The following is a 22,706-nucleotide window of genomic DNA, read 5'->3' as shown; positions in this document are numbered from 1 at the left end:
CAGTTTGCAGGCGCCTTCAATGCTGATTTTTTTTTTTGTCACACGTATATACCTACATATGTAACAAACAATATCTTTGCTATGTGCATGCCAAGTACCTTATCCTAGGTCAGGGATTTTTTGCTTTCCATACACAGTAAATTTTTGATGCACAGATCTTTCTTCTGTTGTGTTTTGGGTCATTAGTATTTAAAGATACAAAGGTGTATCGTATAGACGGTTAAACCAAGTAATTGGCCGACACCACCTGCATTAGGGTGTACCTAAATTACTTTTAAAATTTGTTTCCTTTTTCTTGGTATCAATTATTGTTTTTTTTTTTTTTAGTTTAATAGCTTTTTTAATATACAATATTTTTTTTTTGGATTAGGATACTTCTAACGTTGAATTGATAAGTTAGTTTAAATTTTAAATTAAATTACATTTTTTAAATAAGAAAATTATATTTATTTCGAATTACATTTTCTTTGATTGAAGAACTACATTATAAGGCAGTAGATTTATGCAAAGTATTTTTTTTTTTGTTTCTTTTTTTTAGAATGAATAAATATATGTTTATAACGTTTGGTAATCTAAAGGGTTGAACATTTTATTTTTAATAATGGAGGGCTAAAACCATATTCTTTGGAGCGGGTGTTGTCCTTGGGTCGAAGAGGGGAAGTGGGAGGGACAATGACGTGAAGGACCCTTAGACAGACGAACGTGAGTCAGCCATTGGGGGCGTCGTAAAATTAGAGGAGTCAGCACGGCGCCCATGGCTTCGCGTAAGACACGCGAAAAGGGTGTGTAGACTCCCCCTGACTCTGGACGGGCCTCCTTTCCTTTTTTCTTCCATTTCCTACTTTCCCTCTATTTATATATTCTTCTCTAGGCACGAACCACTTTTTTTTTGTTAGTGTAGTTGTTGGTAAGGCTGGTGCGCAAAACCCCACCCCGCCCGACGAGCTAGCAGGGGCTTGCCACCATGCCACACGCCACCTCTGTCTTACCACTGAAAGCCAGCTACACAACAATGGCTCCCAACGTTAATAGCATGAATAGTTTTTTTCGATTTACTATTATATCCCTCTTACTTTTAGTCACCTCAATATCCCTTCTTGCTTTACTCACTTCTCAATCTTTATCCTTCACTACTTTCCGGACAGAGCTAGGGTTTTAGGGATCATGGTTGCAACATCACTAGCGATCAGTCGCAAGCGATATGTGCAGCCATGATAGAATCAAACGGGGGTTGTATCTCTATCCTTTCAAGGTTCCTTTTACTATCTTCAAAGCTGGCACTAGTGGTACTTGGAGGGTTTAGAGGTGCATATAAATAGGTGGTTTAAATCGTCTTTTATTAAAATTTAATTTCCTTTTTTTTTGTTTCCTGTTTTGTGTGCATGCAGTTGCTGAAGCTATTGCACACTCGTTCCAGCAACAAGTGTGAATGAGGCTTGCAACATGCATTCAAATGGGGGTAGTTTTATAGGGTGGGTATAAAGCTGTTGCATCCGTGCTTCGGTGCCGAGTACTGGGTATCGATGTGCACCCTTTACAACGTTACATGGGGAATTAGCTAGCTGACACGACAAGGACAGAATGATTCCGGACTGAAACCTCCCACAGTGACCTCACCGAGTGCAACACCATACGCACCAAGAGTAACAACATAAACAGTTATAGATAAACCAGGAAGGATAGTTAAATCTGATCCTTTTTTGTTACAAGAGCCCTTTTATATACGTGGAATTTTTCTTTAATATACATATGTATAACTTTTAAAACACATTAAATATACGCACGTTTATTGAAATACACCCAAAACTATAATCTATTTGGGGTTCAGGGGGAAAAATCGTTTGTAATCCTTTAAACGGAATATTTGAATTTATATTGGATTTTTACCAACAAAATATTATTTTGTTTTATTTGCAAAATTTCTTTTGCTGGAAATTAATTGCAAAATAATCTGCATTCATTTTTAATTTTTTTTATAATTAACTAGTTACTTATACATTTTTGATATTTTTTTTTATAAATTTCGTTTTAATGTTGCAAAATCTGAGTTCCGAATTACAACTCCTAGTTTTGCTTTAAATTCTCCATTTCGAAATTTTTTTTGTTGATTGGAATTTCGAAAACTCCTATATCTGTTTCGAATTTATTTAAATATAAATTCCCAGAAGTCTGTCTATTTTGCGAATTTTTAATTTACGATTCGAGATTTCCTGTACATTTAATATTCAATTCAGATACATTTTTTTTATTCTCTTTTTTTTAGATATCACACCGATTTGATTTCCGTACCTTGAGTTTAAAGCAAACCCTTTGAATTTTTATTTTTTTAGCTTAAAGTTAAGTTTGATTTTTTTAATTTGAGATCAATAGTTATTTCCAACGGTCTCCAAACCCTTAACATTACCATTTCTTTCAGTTACGTGAATTACTTTTTTTATCCTTTTTAATCTAAGTTCTTTTGAAGGTTATATTTTCTTAGGTTCAATTTCAAAAAAATTTTATTTAGTCTTATAGCTTTTACAGATCATACATACTTAAACGAATCATTTTGGATTGGAATTTATTCCCTGGTTGCCTATACCTTGGATTAAAACTTCAGTTATATATATATATTTGATTTGAATTGCTAGTGAGTTATTAGGAATTTTAAGGCTTCTGCCATATAAACAGTTAGTTGAAGTTTTTCTTTTTTTTTTTTTTTATTATTTTATTATTAATTTTTGAATTTAGATTTTTTTTATAACTTTAAAATTGTTATTTTTTTTTTTTTGATTTGTTTTGAATTTGAAAATTATTGGATTTTTTTTTTGATTTTATTCTTGTAAATATAACCCCTTTAAGTTTTACATCAATTTATTTTCTCTATTTTTAGTTTTCGAATTTTGAATATAAATCTAATTTTTAAGATCCCGTTATAATTTTGAATTTCATTTTTCTTTATTTTTTTTTTTACTTTTAATTTTAATCCAGAATCGAAAATTTATTTTAATTTTTTTTATTGAATTTTTGAGTTTTTTATTTTTAGTTTAAGTCTAAAGTTTTTTTCAATCGAAGATTTAATCTTGAATTTATACCTTTTATTTTTATTTCTGCATTAAAATACTTAAATTTAATTCCTATAATTAAAAATAAAAATAAAAAAAAAAATAAATGTAAGGCGCGATAACCTCCGAAGAGATCTAAGGCCGAGCTTCTCTTCCAATTTGCGTCGTGCTCCTCTTGATTTTCCCTACAAATTGGCCAGACGGGACCTACATGTTTTATGCCGACTCCGAACGGCATCTGCAAAGCAGATGAGTTTTCACTGAAAGCTTTTCATGGCAGAAATACACCCGGAGTGCTTGCCAAACACTGCCGAGGGGCGACCCCGCTTAGAAAAATTTTCTTTTAATTGAAAAATCTTATTTCTAAAATTTTGATGTTGCTTTGCCCGGGAGTTGAACCCAGGGCATACGGTGTGATAGGCGGAGCACGCTACCATCACACCACGGTGGCCGCCACCTATAATTAACATTTTTTTTTATTCTATTTTATTGTTATTATTTCTTCCTTTTCATCCCGCTGGAATTATTCATTTTTTTTTTTTTTCGGGGAAATCCTGTGTATTTTCAGTTACACTTGTTATTAATTCTTTAATTTGAATTTTGAGTAAATCACTAGAATTTTTAGTTCTCGTTCAACTGCTTTAGTTTCTTTTTTAGGCACTTGATTCAATTTCCCTTGTTTTTGCCTTTTTTTGAATTGCTATTTAATCTCGTAATTTTTTTCTTATTAGTTTAGTAAATTTCTTTTTGGAATTAGCGGGTAAGTTTTTTTTTTTTAACTTGAATTTTTTTGTTTGTGAAACTTTTCTTTTTCTTCTAAAATTTTTTTTTGGGTTCTGATTTTCAATCCGTTCTGTTTAAGTTGCTTTAATTTTGTTCTGGAAGGAAAATTGAAGCTCATTTCTAAACTTAAGGTGATACTGCGTGTTTGAGATTGTGTGAATCCGTAGAGTGTGTCTGAGTACATGTCTGACGGAGACAACAGGGAAGAAAGAGTTTTTGGTGGTTTGGGCCTGTTCAGCGGAGACAGGCGTATCACTCGTGGCTTTGCGCGTGCCCTTGGAAATCAGGTGGTTGGGTCACTGTTCAACCAAATTGATACAGGTATTCAACACCCGGTAGATTTCGTCCCTGTAGACTACTTTAACCAGTGCACCTCTAGAATTTTTGGCCCTTTGGAAGGAGGGAGCGGACGCGAAGCTAGTGTGTCCATCGTGAGCCAGGTAGTGGCTAATAGGTCCGAAGAGAGCCTGAACTTTTCGAAAAAGCTCGACGAAATTTTAGATATGGTAGACGACGAACAGCGCGGTGCTTAGGGGGGCGTTGGTCCAGTAGGGAATCAGATGCCAGGGGTTCCGGCAGCTGGGGTTGCGGCAGCATCAGGAAATAGGATGACGAACACCGATACTAACACCGAACAACTAAGTCGTTTGATGGCCATGATGGCGCAGCAAGGCGACCTAATGGCGCAGTGGACAAAGTAACTCGGAAATATCAAGACCTATGTAGCCAACCTCAGCGGCCGAGATCGAAACCTCCGCAGCACAGGCATTGGACCACCGCTCCACTCAGGCATCGACGCCGAACAACAGAGGCCAAACAAATTCAGATGGAGCAGGCAACAACACCAACAACGGAGAACGACGAACGGACGGAGGAAGTCAGGCCACATAGGAGCCACAGCGTTGGAAGAAAATGGACCTGGAGAAGTGGCACATAAAGTTTGACGGCGCGGATAAGGGGATTTCGGTCGGAAGTTTCTTATTCCGTATTGAGAACATGGGGGTACAGCATCAGATCACTCATAACCAGCTGTTTACTGATTTCCATTGCCTCGTGTCGGGCGCGGCTTTGAAATGGTACTGGCAGGTGTTGGAAGACCATGCAGAAGATCCAAACTTCGGATATATGGATCTGAAGACAGAATTGCTTGCCCATTTCAAGACCGCAGAGTCCGACTACGAGGTGATTCGGCAAACGAAAACAGTTAGTGCATGAGGGATTTGATGAATTTTATGGGGAAGTACATAATTTGACGTTCAGGCTTCGGAAGAGAATTCCTGAAAAGGAGCTAGTAGGAATAATTAAGGGGAACCTAAAGCCATACCTGGCTAACCTTACATTCTCCTCGAAAATGGACACACTAGCCGAGCTGAAGGCTGAATGCCGGCGTGCCGAAAAGGTTATAAAGGAAAACAAAAGTAGGTCTAAATGGCGGTAAGCGAACTGGTCTACCCCGACGTACAGTTCCCAGAAGAGATGGGTAGTTCCAGGCCGCTTGAAGCGATAGGGATCCCATTTAAAAATTGGTCGAATAGTGGTCAGCTACCTGATAACAGGACACAAAACCTGGCACCGCGTGGTGCACCTACCACAACGTCTACAACCGGTACCAAACCAACTATAAACTCTTTCTGTCCGTCACCTTTCCACTTAATGTTGTGCTTCTCTTGTGGAATGCCGGTTGACCATTTTGTGAAGAATCCCGCGGAAGCCAATAAGGAAACGCGTTGCAAATCCAGCTTCCACAACATGGTCTGCTTTTCGTGTGGGGGGGACAGCTCTTTTTGTGTTTTCAAACCTCCGAAGGGAAATGGGAATCTGGCACAGATGACCGGGCTACTCAGCCAGGAGAAGGAGCGCCCGGACAACAAACAATGTCTTGGGGAAAAATAGTGAGAAGTTTTTAGAAGGGCACGAAGCAAGGATTCTGCCAATAACACATCAATTTATTAAGACGGCAAACGGAGGAGAAACATCAGTGACAGGCGTGGTAGTATTACCAGTGATGTGGGATGAGATGTGTAGGGACTTGGAGTTTTTAATAGTACCAGGGCTCCAACAGGAAGTATATTTAGGGATTGATTTTTGGAAAGTTTTCAACCTGAACGTAGTTAGTAGAGGCCCCACAGCTCATCCAACCAACACGACAGTAGCAGAGCTCGCTCCGGCCGAGGGGGACTTGTCCTTCGACGCTGTACAACATGTGTTATCCTCATACCAGACAGTAGCTTTAGAGAGGGTAAAGGCACAATTCCCGTCGTTCGCTGCCTTAGGATTAGGCCGTACCGGATTAGAAGAACATGTGATAGAGGTACGCGATGAGAATTTACCTGTTAAACAACGCCACTACCCCATATCTCCAGCGATTCAAAAGTTAGTTTACGCGGAATTAGATCGAATGCTTAGTATGGGGGTAATCGAAGAATCCAACAGTAGTTGGAACTCACCAGTTTCACTTGTTATTAAGGGAACTAAGAATCGACTTTGCCTGGATGCGCGTAAGGTAAATGAGCGAACCGTCAAGGACGCCTATCCACTCCCTCATATCGACGGAATACTTAGCCGGCTACAAAATACTAGGAATATATCAGCCATAGACCTGAAGGACGCCTTCTGGCAGATTCCGTTGGAAAAAAGATCAAGGGAGAAGACAGCGTTCACAGTGCCGGGGAGACCCCTCTACCAATTTACAGTTATGCCCTTCGGACTGTGCAACGCGGCACAAAGAATGTGTCGATTAATGGACAAGGTTATACCCGCTTCTTTACGTGAATGTGTGTTTGTGTGCCTTGATGAATTGTTAATTTGTTCTGAAGATTTTTCGTCTCATATATGTTTGTTAGAAAAGGTCGCTCGGTGTCTTCGCGAAGCAAACTTAACAATAAACGTAGAGAAAAGTAAGTTTTGTTATAAAGAAGTTCGATACCTTGGTTATGTTGTAGGTGACGGCTGCATTAGAACTGATGCAAACAAGGTAGCAGCTGTGAGAGACTTTCCCGAGCCGAAAACCCCGAAACAGTTACGACGGTTCCTAGGCATGTCAGGCTGGTACCGACGCTTCATACAAGATTACGCGACTATTGCAGCTCCGCTGCACGACTGCCTCACCAAGGAAAAGATAAAGAAATTCACTATGACTGATGACGCTAGACGGGCATTTGAACAACTCAAACGAATCCTAATATCGGCTCCCGTCCTAACACATCCAGATTTTAACAGACGTTTCTACATCCAATGTGATGCATCGACAGACGGAGTGGGCGGGGTTCTTTTCCAACTCGACGAAGACAATAACGAAAGACCAATTACATACATGTCTGCAAAACTGAATAAAGCACAGAAAAACTATAGTGTGACAGAACAGGAATTTTACGCAGCGGTTCTAAGCGTAAAACGTTTTCGACCTTATGTGGAGGGCTTGCCCTTCACGATAATAACGGACCACGCGAGCTTAAAATGGCTTATGAACCAAAAAGACCTTGCTGGACGACTTGCTAGATGGAGTTTAAAACTCCAAAGTTTCGATTTTGACATCGAACATAGAATAGGCTCACAAAACATCGTACCGGACACTCTTTCCAGAATGGACATGGAAGAAATAAGACCCAGTGACAGAGTGATGGACATATGTCTAGACTCGCCATATTTTGACTCAGACGAATACCGCGAGCTACAAAAAACAGTGACGGACAACAAGGACAAATTGCCAGACTTATGTGTATCTGACGGATACGTATATAAACGGACACAGTTTGACCGGGGAGATGTACTTCAAGCGGACCAAGCCTGGAAGTTTTGGGCTCCGTCTGAGCTGCGATCGGGGCTGGTAGAGTCTGCTCACAGCTCACCTTCAGCTGGTCACGGTGGAATCCACAAAACTTTGTCTCGTTTACGCGAACGATATTACTGGCCAGGATTGGTAACAGAAGTTTGCACCTTTATTAAGGGATGTGAAGTCTGCTCAGAAAATAAGACACAAACTGCTTTTCACAAGCCCCTTATGGGTAAGCAACATGTAACCGAACGGCCTTTTCAACGTTTGTTTGTAGATTTTATGGGTCCGTATCCTCGTACGTCTGATGGTAATGTTTACGTGTTTGTATGTTTAGACCATTTTACCAAATTTGTATTCTTGAAACCTATGCGTAAAGCAACTTCAGCCGAGGTGGTGAAATTTCTGGAACGAGAAGTCTTCCATATATTCGGGGTACCCGAATACATCCATTCGGACAATGGAAGAAAATTCGTTTCTGGAACTTTCGCCACCCTCCTAGAAAAATATGGTACTACCCATATCAGGACAGCGTTTTATTCACCGCAGGGAAACGCCACAGAGAGGGTCAATCGGTCGGTTTTCCAGATCGTAAGATCATTCATTAACGAAAACCAAAAATCTTGGGACCGACATATTAGTGATGCGGCGTTTGCACTTCGAAGTGCTGTCCACTCCGCAATCAACATGACGCCCTATCATGCCACTTTCGGTATGCCCATGATGCTGCATGCAGCATCATACGAGCTATGCCGAAAGTTGGGGTCGCTGAAGGATGTTGATTGCGAGGTGGAGACAAATGGTGATAGATTGCAGTTACTGAGGGACAGAATTAAAAAGGAGTTGAAGTTAGCATACGAGCGTAGTAAGAAAGTGTATGATACCAGAAGTAGGGACGTTAGGTTTAAAATTGGACAAGTGGTATACCGCCGGAATTTTAAACAGAGCTCCCAGATTGACAACTATAATGCCAAACTGGCACCCAAGCAAGTCAAATGTATAGTGCTTAAAACACTAGGAAATTCAATGTACGAGCTAGGGGATGCTAGCGGGAAAAGAATCGGGGTATACCACGCTAAGGATATATGTACAAAGTAAATGTTATATGTTGCATGTTAGACGTTGCACGTTGAATGTTAAATGTTATATGTTAACAATGTGATTGTCAAATACCTGACTAATCTTCTACCTCTGACGACATAATTATTTATCTGCATGCTTGACGATTCCCATATCTGACTACCTTTCTATAGACGTAGGATTTTTAGCATTTTTGCACCCAGTGGTTTTTTTATACACCCATTTTACCATTTAGTAATTATTAAACCCCTCTTATTTATTTATGCAATTATTTACTATTTTTTTTTTTAACCAATTAGCAATAGTCAGCAATCTGTGATATTTTTTTCTTCTACGACCTTAATCCTAACTGTGATATATTTTACTAACAATATTGACAGACTACTAAAACTGTGATATTTTTTTTATTTTAAACCTAGAATTATGAGTGAGTTTGTGACATATGTAGTTAGCAGGTGCTTAGATAGTGATGTTGTGAGTACGTGTCGCAATCACGTGTTACACATACCCAGCTACAACTGACTTGGAAGATTTTTTTTCTTGCCCGGCATTAAGTCGTGGGTCGAGGCCACACATTGGGGTTGATGAGGGAAAAGAAGCGTAGAAGGCTGCGTATGAATTTCTTTTACGCACACGCTCCATGGAGCAAGCCCCATCGGCAGATGCGAGCCTGTTACGCTAGCCTCAAGATACATAGATACATATGTCACCGGCAACCGTACTTGTTCTTGCGTTACACCCTTATCGACAAAATTTATCTCAACCAGGTATCTGCGCGCGTTGCGCAACATTAGTGAAAGGAGGCCTTCATGTACAGGTATGAATGTGTGCATGCGCAAAAAACGAAATGCAACTGCACATGCGTGGGTGTGAATTGAGTGAAAGTGGTAGGAAATTCCGTTTAGATACGAATCGGGGTATGCGCACGATCGAGCTGAAGCTCAGAAAATCATTGCAAAAGTTGGATTTAAAGTGCGTGAACGTGCCGCGGAAAAGCTAAAGTAAAGTATAGTGCCGGTCAAGTGGAAAAAAAGAAAAAAAAACTTCATTTTTTAATAAAACAAAAAAAAAAAAATCCCGTAATTCTCGCAAAACGGTTTCAATTCCGTTCAATCTGCACAATTGTAAAGTACAAGCCAACCAACAACGAAAAGGAAATTTCGTTGGACAGCCTGTCACCGGTAAGTCAAACACAATACAGTTTATAAATCTTTCCTTTTTTTTTAATTCGAAATCGTTCCTTTTAACTTGCCCGAAAATCTTTTTAATATTAAATTAAATTAACTTCTTTTTTTAAACTTCTTTGATTTAAAAATAAAATTAAAATATAAAATGTATTGAACTTACATTTAGAACTATAAATTAAAATAAAGATAATGCCTTTGTGAATTTAAACTATTTTTTTTTTTTTAATTTTTTCTTATTGCATTTGATTTTAAAATAACCTAAATGAAACAACAGTGGCACTTAAAATTGAATTTGTAACTTGAACTCCTTGAGAGAAATTTAAGATTAAATTTATTCTTGTTTCGAAAATGAAACTAAAGTAAAATAAACTAAAATAAAATAAACCAAGTTAAATTAAATTAAATTAAAATACTATACAGTTTGTTTTTACTACCTTTCCAGACCTTCACTTGCTAAATTTATTTTCTTCATAAATTCCTTTTCATTTAAAGATAAAACAAAAAAAAAATAAAGATTTTCTTAGCTTTTTGTTTTCTTTATTAAAATTAAATTTAGATTTCTATCCAAAATTAAATAAACTGGAATTAGTGCCAAACTTTTTTTTTAATAATTAAATTAAGATAAAGTTAAATATTTTTGATTATATTGAAATCAAGTTAAAATCAGAGTAGTTTTAAAATCCGTTTAAAAAGTAAAATAACACTAAAGATAAATTTAAAAATAAAAATAAAATGGGAATGAAAGTAAAATTTATCTAAAACTAACATTAAGTTAATTTCAAATAGTAATCCCAAATTCAAGCCTGCTTAAAGAAAAATTTACATAAAATAAAGCTATTTTCTTTTTATAAAACAAAAAAAAAAAAAAACAACAAAAAAAGAAGCAGAAAAATAGTAAGAATTAAATTTATCCAAAAATTTAACCAAAGTCGTTTGAAATAGAGATAAGAGATATGGGTTGTACATATGTACATACATATGCACACACGAATACAGGAAAATCCAAAATTAATAAAATACCAGTGTTCTTACTTGGAAAGTGAAGTATTCCCGGATGTCTGTATGTGCATGGCTATATAGCTCATCATATCGAAAAATTATGAGTTAGAGAAATTTAGTTTTTTTCGTACTTTATTTGCAGATTTTGTGGCGGGTCTCAGTAAAGGGGCATACTTAATACTTACATGCATATAAGAACTTGTGGAAAAACTGGAACGCATATTTCCTACTTGCCGGCAATAAACGGATGGGAACTTTTTTTGAGAAGGACAGAGAGAGTCAGAGAGAGAGAGAGAGAGAGAGTGTGTGTGGAAAGCAAGAGCCACTAATGGTGGACGGTGTCTATCAGTATTGACGACAGTGCCACCGCCAGCACCCACGCCGACGCTTGCAGCGAATGCTACCACCAGCGACAGCGACCGCAACTGCAATTTCACCACTGACAACACGACAGCAGCACCAGCGACGACGTCACCACCAATACAATCGAGCCCAAGGAGGGCAAATGAATGTTAATATGAATCATTGTTTTTTTGATAATTTTGTATTTACACATTTTTTTTGCATGCGTTCTATAATATCTATATAAGTTTTTTTTTTATATATAAATTTTTTTTTGGATTTCTTTATTGCTAAGTTTATAGTTTAAAGTTAAATTTGAACTTTGCTTTCTTCCACTTACGTCTTTTTTTTTTTTTTTTGGTTCAATAACACATTCACACGCGGTCTGTTTAGCTTCTTTTAAATTTTTTTTTCCTTTTTTTTATATTTTTGTTAGCGTTTAGCCATCTTTCATTAAATTCACTTCTACTTTTATTTCTGTTTATTTCGCGCCGCTTATTCTGACCCACTCGACGCCCGCTATTGCAGTGAGTGAGCGCGATATCAATAGTAAGAAATCATTGAACCTATCTCAGGCGGTAAATGGTTTCTATGTACGCATAGGAAAGAACATATGTATGTAAAATTCTTTTCCTCACAGGTCCCCCACAGTTTGCAGGCGCCTTCAATGCTGATGTGCTGATCAGGTGAGTGAGTAAAAGATCATGCCTTTTTTTTTGTCACACGTATATACCTACACATGTAACAAACAATCTCTTTGCTATGTGCATGCCAAGTACCTTAGCCTAGGTCAGGGATTTTTTGCTTTCCATACACAGTAAATTTTTGATGCACAGATCTTTCTTCTGTTGTGTTTTGGGTCATTAGTATTTAAAGATACAAAGGTGTATCGTATATACGATTAAACCAAGTAATTGGCCGACAGCACCTGTATTAGGGTGTACCTAAATTACTTTTAAAATTTTTTTCCTTTTTCTTGGTATCAATTATTGTTTTTTTATACTCAGTTGAGCAGAGCTCACAGAGTATATTAAGTTTGATTGGATAACGGTTGGTTGTACATATATAAAGGAATCGAGATAGATATAGACTTCCATATATCAAAATAATCAGGATCGAAAAAAAATTTGATTGAGCCATGTCCGTCCGTCCGTACGTCCGTCCGCCGTCCGTCCGTCCGTTAACACGATAACTTGAGTAAATTTTGAGGTATCTTGATGAAATTTGGTATGTAGGTTCCTGAGCACTCATCTCAGATCGCTATTTAAAATGAACGATATCGGACTATAACCACGCCCACTTTTTCGATATCGAAAATTTCGAAAAACCGAAAAAGTGCGATAACTCATTACAAAAGACAGATAAAGCGACGAAACTTGGTAGATGGGTTGACGTTATGACGCAGAATAGAAAATTAGTAAGATTATCATGATGAAATTTGGCAGGAACGTTACTACTATTACTCTATATGTGCTAAATAAAAATTAGCAAAATTGGATGAAGAACACGCCCACTTTTTAAAAAAAAAAATTTTTAAATTCAAATTTTAACAAAAAATTTAATATCTTTACTGTATATAAGTAAATTAAGTCAAAATTCAACTCCAGTAATGATATGATGCAACAAAATACAAAAATAAAAGAAAATTTCAAAATGGGCGTGGCTCCGCCCATTTTCATTTAGTTTGTCTAGAATACTTTTATTGCCATAAGTCGAACAAAAATTTACCAATCCTTCTCAAATTTGGTAGGAGCATAGATTCTATGACGGTAACTGTTCTCTGTGAAAATGGGCGAAATCGGTGGAAGCCACGCCCAGTTTTTATACACAGTCCACCGTCTGTCCTTCCGCTCGGCCATTAACACAATAACTTGAGAAAAATCCGATATATCTTTACTAAACTTAGCCCACGTACTTACCTGAGCTCACTTTTTCTTGGTATAAAAAATGGGCGAAATCTGACCATAACCACGCCCACTTTATCGATATCGAAAATTACGAAAAATGGAAAAAATGCCATAATTCTATACCAAATACGAAAAAAGTGATGAAACATGGTAACTGGATTGGTTTATTGACGCAAAATATAACTTTGGAAAAAACTTTGTAAAATGGGTGTGACACCTACCATATTAAGTAGAAGAAAATGAAAAACTTCTACAAGGCGAAATCAACAGCCCTTGGAATCTTGGCAGGAATACTGTTAGTGGTATTGCATATATAAATAAATTAGCAGTACCCGACAGATGATTTTCTGGATCACCTGGTCCACATTTTGGTCGATATCGCGAGAACGCCTTCACATATACATCTAAGGGCCACTCGCTTTTAAAACCCTCATTAATACCTTTAATTTGATATCCATATCGTACAAAAACATACCAGAGTCACCCCTGTCCCACCCTAATGGCGATATCTCGAAAAGGCGTCCACCTATAGACCTAATGCCCCCTCCCCCTTAAAATGCTCAGTAACACCTTTCGTTTGATACCCATATCGTACAAACATTCTAGAGTCACCCCTGGCCCACCCTAATGGCGATATCTCGAAAAGGCGTCCACCTATAGACCTAGTGTCCACTCCCTCTTAAAATGCTCAGTAACACCTTTCGTTTGATACCCATATCGTACAAGCATTCTAGAGTCACCCCTGGCCCACCCTAATGGCGATATCTCGAAAAGGCGTCCACCTATAGACCTAATGCCCACTCCCTCTTAAAATGCTCAGTAAAACCTTTCGTTTGATACCCATACCGTACAAACATTCTAGAGTCACCCTTGGTCCAGCTTTATGGCGATATCTCGAAAAGGCTTCCACCTATAGAACTAAGGATTACTCCCTTTTAAAATACTCTTTACCACCTTTCATTTGATACCCATATCGTACAAACACATTCTAGAGTCACCCTGGCCCACCCTAATGGCGATATCTCGAAAAGGCGTCCACCTATAGACCTAATGCCCACTCCCTCTTAAAATGCTCAGTAACACCTTTCGTTTGATACCCATATCGTACAAACATTCTAGAGTCACCCTTGGTCCACCTTTATGGCGATATCTCGAAAAGGCGTCCACCTATAGAACTAAGGATTACTCCCTTTTAAAATACTCCTTACCACCTTTCATTTGATACCCATATCGTACAAACACATTCTAGAGTCACCCCTGGCCCACCCTAATGGCGATATCTCGAAAAGGCGTCCACCTATAGACCTAATGCCCACTCCCTCTTAAAATGCTCAGTAACACCTTTCGTTTGATACCCATATCGTACAAACATTCTAGAGTCACCCCTGGCCCACCCTAATGGCGATATCTCGAAAGGGCGTCTACCTATAGACCTAATGCCCACTCCCTCTTAAAATGCTCAGTAACACCTTTCGTTTGATGCACATATCGTACAAACACATTCTAGAGTCACCCCTGGCCCACCCTAATGACGATATCTCGAAAAGGCGTCCACCTATAGACCTCATGCCCACTCCCTCTTAAAATGCTCAGTAACACCTTTCGTTTGATACCCATACCGTACAAACATTCTAGAGTCACCCCTGGCCCACCCTAATGGCGATATCTCGAAAAGGCGTCCACCTATAGACATAATGCCCCCTCCCCCTTAAAATGCTCAGTAACACCTTTCGTTTGATACCCATATCGTACAAACATTCTAGAGTCACCCCTGGCCCACCCTAATGGCGATATCTCGAAAAGGCGTCCACCTATAGACCTAGTGTCCACTCCCTCTTAAAATGCTCAGTAACACCTTTCGTTTGATACCCATATCGTACAAGCATTCTAGAGTCACCCTGGCCCACCCTAATGGCGATATCTCGAAAAGGCGTCCACCTATAGACCTAATGCCCACTCCCTCTTAAAATGCTCAGTAACACCTTTCGTTTGATACCCATATCGTACAAACATTCTAGAGTCACCCTTGGTCCACCTTTATGGCGATATCTCGAAAAGGCGTCCACCTATAGAACTAAGGATTACTCCCTTTTAAAATACTCCTTACCACCTTTCATTTGATACCCATATCGTACAAACACATTCTAGAGTCACCCCTTGCCCACCCTAATGGCGATATCTCGAAAAGGCGTCCACCTATAGACCTAATGCCCACTCCCTCTTAAAATGCTCAGTAACACCTTTCGTTTGATACCCATATCGTACAAACACATTCTAGAGACACCCCTGGTCCACCTTTATGGCGATATCTCGAAACGGCGTCCACCTATGGAACTAAGGATCACTCCTTTTCAAAATACTCATTAACAGCTTTCATTTGATACCCATATCGTACAAACACATTATAGAATCACCCCTGGTCCACCTTAATGGGGACATCTCGAAAAGGCGTCCACCGATAGACCTAAGGCCCACTCCCTCTTAAAATGCTCAGTAACACCTTTCATTTGATACCCATATCGTACAAACAAATTCTAGAGTCAGCCCTGGTCTACCTTTATGGCGATATCCCTAAATGGCGTTCATCCATAGAACTATGGCCTACTCTCTCTTAAAATACTCTTTAATACCTTTCATTTGATACACATGTTATACAACCACATTCCAGGGTTACCCCAGATTGATTTTCCTTATTTTGTCTCCATAGCTCTCAACTGAGTATGTTATGTTCGGTTACACCCGAACTTAGCCTTCCTTACTTGTTTTTGTTTCAATTTAATAGCTTTTTTAATATACAATATTTTTTTTGGATTAGGATACTTCTAACGTTGAATTGATAAGTTAGTTTAAATTTTAAATTAAATTACATTTTTTAAATAAGAAAATTATATTTATTTCGAATTACATTTTCTTTGATTGAAGAACGACATTATAAGGCAGTAGATTTATGCAAAGTATTTTTTTTTTGTTTCTTTTTTTTAGAATGAATAAATATATGTTTATAAAGTTTGGTAATCTAAAGGGTTGAACATTTTATTTTTAATAATGGGGGGCTAAAACCATATTCTTTGGAGCGGGTGTTGTCCTTGGGTCGAAGAGGGGAAGTGGGAGGGACAATGACGTGAAGGACCCTTAGAAAGACGAACGTGAGTTAGCCATTGGGGGCGTCGTAAAATTAGAGGAGTCAGCACGGCGCCCATGGCTTTGCGTAAGACACGCGAAGAGGGTGTGTAGACTCCCCCTGACCCTGGACGGGCCTCCTTTCCTTTTTTCTTCCATTTCCTACTTTCCCTCTATTTATATATTCTTCTCTGGGCATGAACCACTTTTTTTTGTTAGTGTAGTTGTTGGTAAGGCTGGTGCGCAAAACCCCACCCCGCCCGACGAGCTAGTAGGGGCTTGCCACCATACCACACGCCACCTCTGTCTTACCACTGAAAGCCAGCTACACAACAATGGCGCCCAACGTTAATAGCCTGAATAGTTTTTTTCGATTTACTATTATATCCCTCCTACTTTTAGTCACCTCAATATCCCTTCTTGCTTTACTCACTTCTCTATCTTTATCCTTGACTACTTTCCGGAAAGAGCTAGGGATTTGGGGATCATGGTTGCAACATCACTAGCGATCAGTCGCAAGCGATATGTGCAGCCATGATAGAATCAAACGGGGGTTTTATCTCTATCCTTTCAAGGTTCCTTTTACTATCTTCAAATCTGGCACTAGTGGTACTTGGAGGGTTTAGAGGTGCATATAAATAGGTGGTTTAAATCGTCTTTTATTAAAATTTAATTTCCTTTTTTTTTGTTTCCTGTTTTGTGTGCATGCAGTTGCTGAAGCTACTGCACACTCGTTCCAGCAACAAGTGTGAATGAGGCTTGCAACATGCATTCAAATGGGGGTAGTTTTATAGGGTGGGAATAAAGGTGTTGCATCCGTACTTCGGTGCCGAGTACTGGGTATCGATGTGCACCCTTTACAACGTTACATGGGGAATTAGCTAGCTGACACGACAAGGACAGAATGATTCCGGACTGAAACCTCCCACAGTGACCTCACCGAGTGCAACACCATACGCACCAAGAGTAACAACATAAACAGTTATAGATAAACCAGGAAGGATAGTTAAATCTGATTTTTTTTTGTTACAAGAACCCTTTTATATACGTGGAATTTTTCTTTAATATACATATGTATAACTTTTAAAACACATTAAATATACGCACGTTTATTGAAATACACCCAAAATTATATTCTATTTGTGGTTCAGGGGGAAAAATCGTTTGTAATCCTTTAGACGGAATATTTGAATTTATAGTGGATTTTTACCAACAAAATATTATTTTGTTTTATTTGCAAAATTTCTTTTGCTGGAAATTAATAGCAAAATAATCTGCATTCCTTTTTAATTTTTTTTTTATAATTAACTAGTTACTTATACATTTTTGATATTTTTTTTATAAATTTCGTTTTAATGTTGCAAAATCTGAGTTCCGAATTACAACTCCTAGTTTTGCTTTAAATTCTCCATTTCGAAATTTTTTTTGTTGATTGGAATTTCGAAAACTCCTATATCTGTTTCGAATTTATTTAAATATAAATTCGCAGAAGTCTGTCTATTTTGCGAATTTTTAATTTACGATTCGAGATTTCCTGTACATTTAATATTCAATTCAGATACATTTTTTTTATTCTCTTTTTTTTAGATATCACACCGATTTGATTTCCGTACCTTGAGTTTAAAGCAAACCCTTTGAATTTTTATTTTTTTAGCTTAAAGTTAAGTTTGATTTTTTTAATTTGAGATCAATAGTTATTTCCAACGGTTTCCAAACCCTTAACATTACCATTTCTTTCAGTTACGTGAATTACTTTTTTATCCTTTTTAATCTAAGTTCTTTTGAAGGTTATATTTTCTTAGGTTTTTGAATTCAATTTCAAAAAATTTTTATTTAGTTTTATAGCTTTTACAGATCATACCTACTTAAACGAATCAATTTGGATTGGAATTTATTCCCTGGTTGCCTATACCTTGGATTAAAACTTCAGTTATATATATATATTTGATTTGAATTGCTAGTGAGTTATTAGGAATTTTAAGGCTTCTACCATATAAACAGTTAGTTGAAGTTTTTATTTTTTTTTTATTATTTTATTATTAATTTTTGAATTTTGATTCTTTTTATAACTTTAAAATTGTTATTTTTTTTTTTGATTTGTTTTGAATTTGAAAATTATTGGATTTTTTTTATTTTATTCTTGAAAATATAACCCCTTTATTACCACTTAAAGTTAAGTTTTACATCAATTTATTTTCTATATTTTTAGTTTTCGAATTTTGAATATAAATCTAATTTTTAAGATCCCGTTATAATTTTGAATTTCATTTTCCAAATTTCTTTATTTTTTTTTTTACTTTTAATTTTAATCCAGAATCGAAAATTTATTTTAATTTTTTTTATTGAATTTTGAGTTTTTTATTTTTAGTTTAAGTCTAAAGTTTTTTTCAATCGAAGATTTAATCTTGAATTTATACCTTTTATTTTTATTTCTGCATTAAAATACTTAAATTTAATTCCTATAATTAACATTTTTTTTATTATATTTTATTGTTATTATGTCTTTCTTTTCATCCCGCTGGAATTATTCATTTTTTTTTTCGGGGAAATCCTGTGTATTTTCAGTTACACTTGTTATTAAATATTTAATTTGAATTTTGAGTAAATCACTAGAATTTTTAGTTCTCGTTCAACTGCTTTAGTTTCTTTTTTAGGCACTTGATTCAATTTCCCTTGTTTTTGCCTTTTTTTGAATTGCTATTTAATCTCGTAATTTTTTTCTTATTAGTTTAGTAAATTTCTTTTTGGAATTAGCGGGTAAGTTTTTTTTTACTTGAATTTTTTTGTTTGTGAAACTTTTCTTTTTCTTCTAAAATTTTTTTTTGGGTTCTGATTTTCAATCCGTTCTGTTTAAGTTGCTTTAATTTTGTTCTGGAAGGAAAATTGAAGCTCATTTCTAAACTTAAGGTGATACTCCGTGTTTGAGATTGTGTGAATCCGTAGAGTGTGTCTGAGTACATGTCTGACGGAGACAACAGGGAAGAAAGAGTTTTTGGTGGTTTGGGCCTGTTCAGCGGAGACAGGCGTATCACTCAGGTGGTTGGGTCACTGTTCAACCAATTTGATACAGGTATTCAACACCCGGTAGATTTCGTCCCTGTAGACTACTTTAACCAGTGCACCTCTAGGATTTTTGGTCCTTTGGAAGGAGGGAGCGGACGCGAAGCTAGTGTGTCCATCGTGAGCCAGGTAGTGGCTAATAGGTCCGAAGAGAGCCTGAACTTTTCGAAAAAGCTCGACGAAATTTTAGATATGGTAGACGACGAACAGCGCGGTGCTGAGGGGGGCGTTGGTCCAGTAGGGAATCAGATGCCAGGGGTTCCGGCAGCTGGGGTTGCGGCAGCATCAGGAAATAGGATGGCGAACACCGATACCAACACCGAACAACTAAGTCGTTTGATGGCCATGATGGCGCAGCAAGGCGACCTAATGGCGCAGTGGACAAACGAACTCGGAAATATCAAGACCTATGTAGCCAACCTCAGCGGCCGAGTAGCCGAGGTCGAAACCTCCGCAGCACAGGCACTGGACCACCACTCCACTCAGGCATCGACGCCGAACAACAGAGGCCAAACAAATTCAGATGGAGCAGGCAACAACACCAACAACGGAGAACGACGAACGGACGGAGGAAGTCAGGCCACACAGGAGCCACAGCGTTGGAAGAAAATGGACCTGGAGAAGTGGCACATAAAGTTTGACGCACGGATAAGGGGATTTCGGTCGAAAGTTTCTTATTCCGTATTGAGAAGATGAGGGTACAGCATCAGATCACTCATCACCAGCTGTTTACTGATTTCCATTGCCTCGTGTCGGGCGCGGCTTTGAAATGGTACTGGCAGGTGTTGGAAGACCATGCAGAAGATCCAAACTTCGGATATATGGATGTGAAGGCAGAATTGCTTGCCCATTTCAAGACCGCAGAGTCCGACTACGAGGTGATTCGGCAAACGAAAACAGTTGGTGCATGAGGGATTTGATGCATTTTATGGGGAAGTACATAATTTGACGTTCAGGCTTCGGAAGAGAATTCCTGTAAAGGAGCTAGTAGGAATAATGAAGGGGAACCTAAAGCCATACCTGGCTAACCTTACATTCCCCTCGAAAATGGACACACTAGCCGAGCTAAAGGCTGAATGCCGGCGTGCCGAAAAGGTTATAAAGGGAAACAAAAGTAGGCCTAAACGGGTGGTAAGCGAACTGGTCTACCCCGACGTACAGTTCCCAGAAGAGATGGGTAGTTCCAGGCCACTTGAAGCGATAGGGAACCCATTTAAAAATAGGTCGAACAGTGGTCAGCTACCTGATAACAGGACACAAAACCTGGCACCGCGTGGTGCACCTACCACAACGTCTACAACCGATACCAAACCAACTATAAACTCTTTCTGTCCCTCACCTTTCCACTTAATGTTGTGCTTCTCTTGTGGAATGCCGGTTGACCATTTTGTGAAGAATCCCGCGGAAGCCAATAGGGAAACGCGTTGCAAATCCAGCTTCCACAACATGGTCTGCTTTTCGTGTGGGGGGGACATCTCTTTTTGTGTTTTCAAACCTCCGAAGGCAAATGGGAATCTGGCACAGATGGCCGGGGTACTCAGCCAGGAGAAGGAGCGCCCGGACAACAAACAATGTCTTGTTTAGAAGAATCCGGAGCAAAATAATTTCGACAATAGTCACCTTAAAGGGTGACAATAGATTTTTTGCGCAAACCAAGATAGGGGGTAAAGACACGTTAGCCTTGTTAGATTCGGGAGCAGGAGCATGTTGCCTGGGGAAAAATAGTGAGAAGTTTTTAGAAGGGCACGAAGCAAGGATTCTGCCAATAACACATCAATTTATTAAGACGGCAAACGGAGGAGAAACACCAGTGACAGGCGTGGTAGTATTATCAGTGATGTGGGATGAGATGTGTAGGGACTTGGAGTTTTTAATAGTACCAGGGCTCCAACAGGAAGTATATTTAGGGATTGATTTTTGGAAGGTTTTCAACCTGAACGTAGTTAGTAGAGGCCCCACAGCTCATCCAACCCACACAACAGTAGCAGAGCTCGCTCCGGACGAGGGGGACTTGTCCTTCGACGCTGTACAACATGTGTTATCCTCAGACCAGACAGTAGCTTTAGAGAGGGTAAAGGCACAATTCCCGTCGTTCGCTGTCTTGGTATTAGGCCGTACCGGATTAGAAGAACATGTGATAGAGGTACGCGATGAGAATTTACCTGTTAAACAACGCCACTACCCCATCTCTCCAGCGATTCAAAAGTTAGTTTACGCGGAATTAGATCGAATGCTTAGTATGGGGGTAATCGAAGAATCCAACAGTAGTTGGAACTCACCAGTTTCACTTGTTATTAAGGGAACTAAGAATCGACTTTGCCTGGATGCGCGTAAGGTAAATGAGCGAACCGTCAAGGACGCCTATCCACTCCCTCATATCGACGGAATACTTAGCCGGCTACAAAATACTAGGTATATATCAGCCATAGACCTGAAGGACGCCTTCTGGCAGATTCCGTTGGAAAAAAGTTCAAGGGAGAAGACAGCGTTCACAGTGCCGGGGAGACCCCTCTGCCAATTTACAGTTATGCCCTTCGGACTGTGCAACGCGGCACAAAGAATGTGTCGATTAATGGACAAGGTTATACCCGCTTCGTTACGTGAATGTGTGTTTGTGTACCTTGATGACTTGTTAATTTGTTCTGAAGATTTTTCGTTTCATATATGTTTGTTAGAAAAGGTCGCTCGGTGTCTTCGCGAAGCAAACTTAACAATAAACGTAGAGAAAAGTAAGTTTTGTTATAAAGAAGTTCGATACCTTGGTTATGTTGTAGGTGACGGCTGCATTAGAACTGATGCAAACAAGGTAGCAACTGTGAGGGACTTTCCCGAGCCGAAAACCCCGAAACAGTTACGACGGTTCCTAGGCATGTCAGGCTGGTACCGACGCTTCATACAAGATTACGCGACTATTGCAGCTCCGCTGCACGACTCCCTCACCAAGGAAAAGATAAAGAAATTCACTATGACTGATGACGCTAGACGGGCATTTGAACAACTCAAACGAAGCCTAATATCGGCTCCCGTCCTAACACATCCAGATTTTAACAGACGTTTCTACATCCAATGTGATGCATCGACAGACGGAGTGGGCGGGGTTCTTTTCCAACTCGACGAAGACAATAACGAAAGACCAATTGCATACATGTCTGCAAAACTGAATAAAGCACAGAAAAACTATAGTGTGACAGAACAGGAATTTTACGCAGCGGTTCTAAGCGTAAAACGTTTTCGACCTTATGTGGAGGGCTTGCCTTTCACGATAATAACGGACCACGCGAGCTTAAAATGGCTTATGAACCAAAAAGACCTTGCTGGACGACTTGCTAGATGGAGTTTAAAACTCCAAAGTTTCGATTTTGACATCGAACATAGAATAGGCTCACAAAACATCGTACCGGACACTCTTTCC

Source organism: Eurosta solidaginis, chromosome 5, assembly GCF_040869045.1.
Source record: "Eurosta solidaginis isolate ZX-2024a chromosome 5, ASM4086904v1, whole genome shotgun sequence".
Lineage (NCBI taxonomy): Eukaryota > Metazoa > Arthropoda > Insecta > Diptera > Tephritidae > Eurosta > Eurosta solidaginis.
This window is presented reverse-complemented; position numbering follows the sequence as displayed.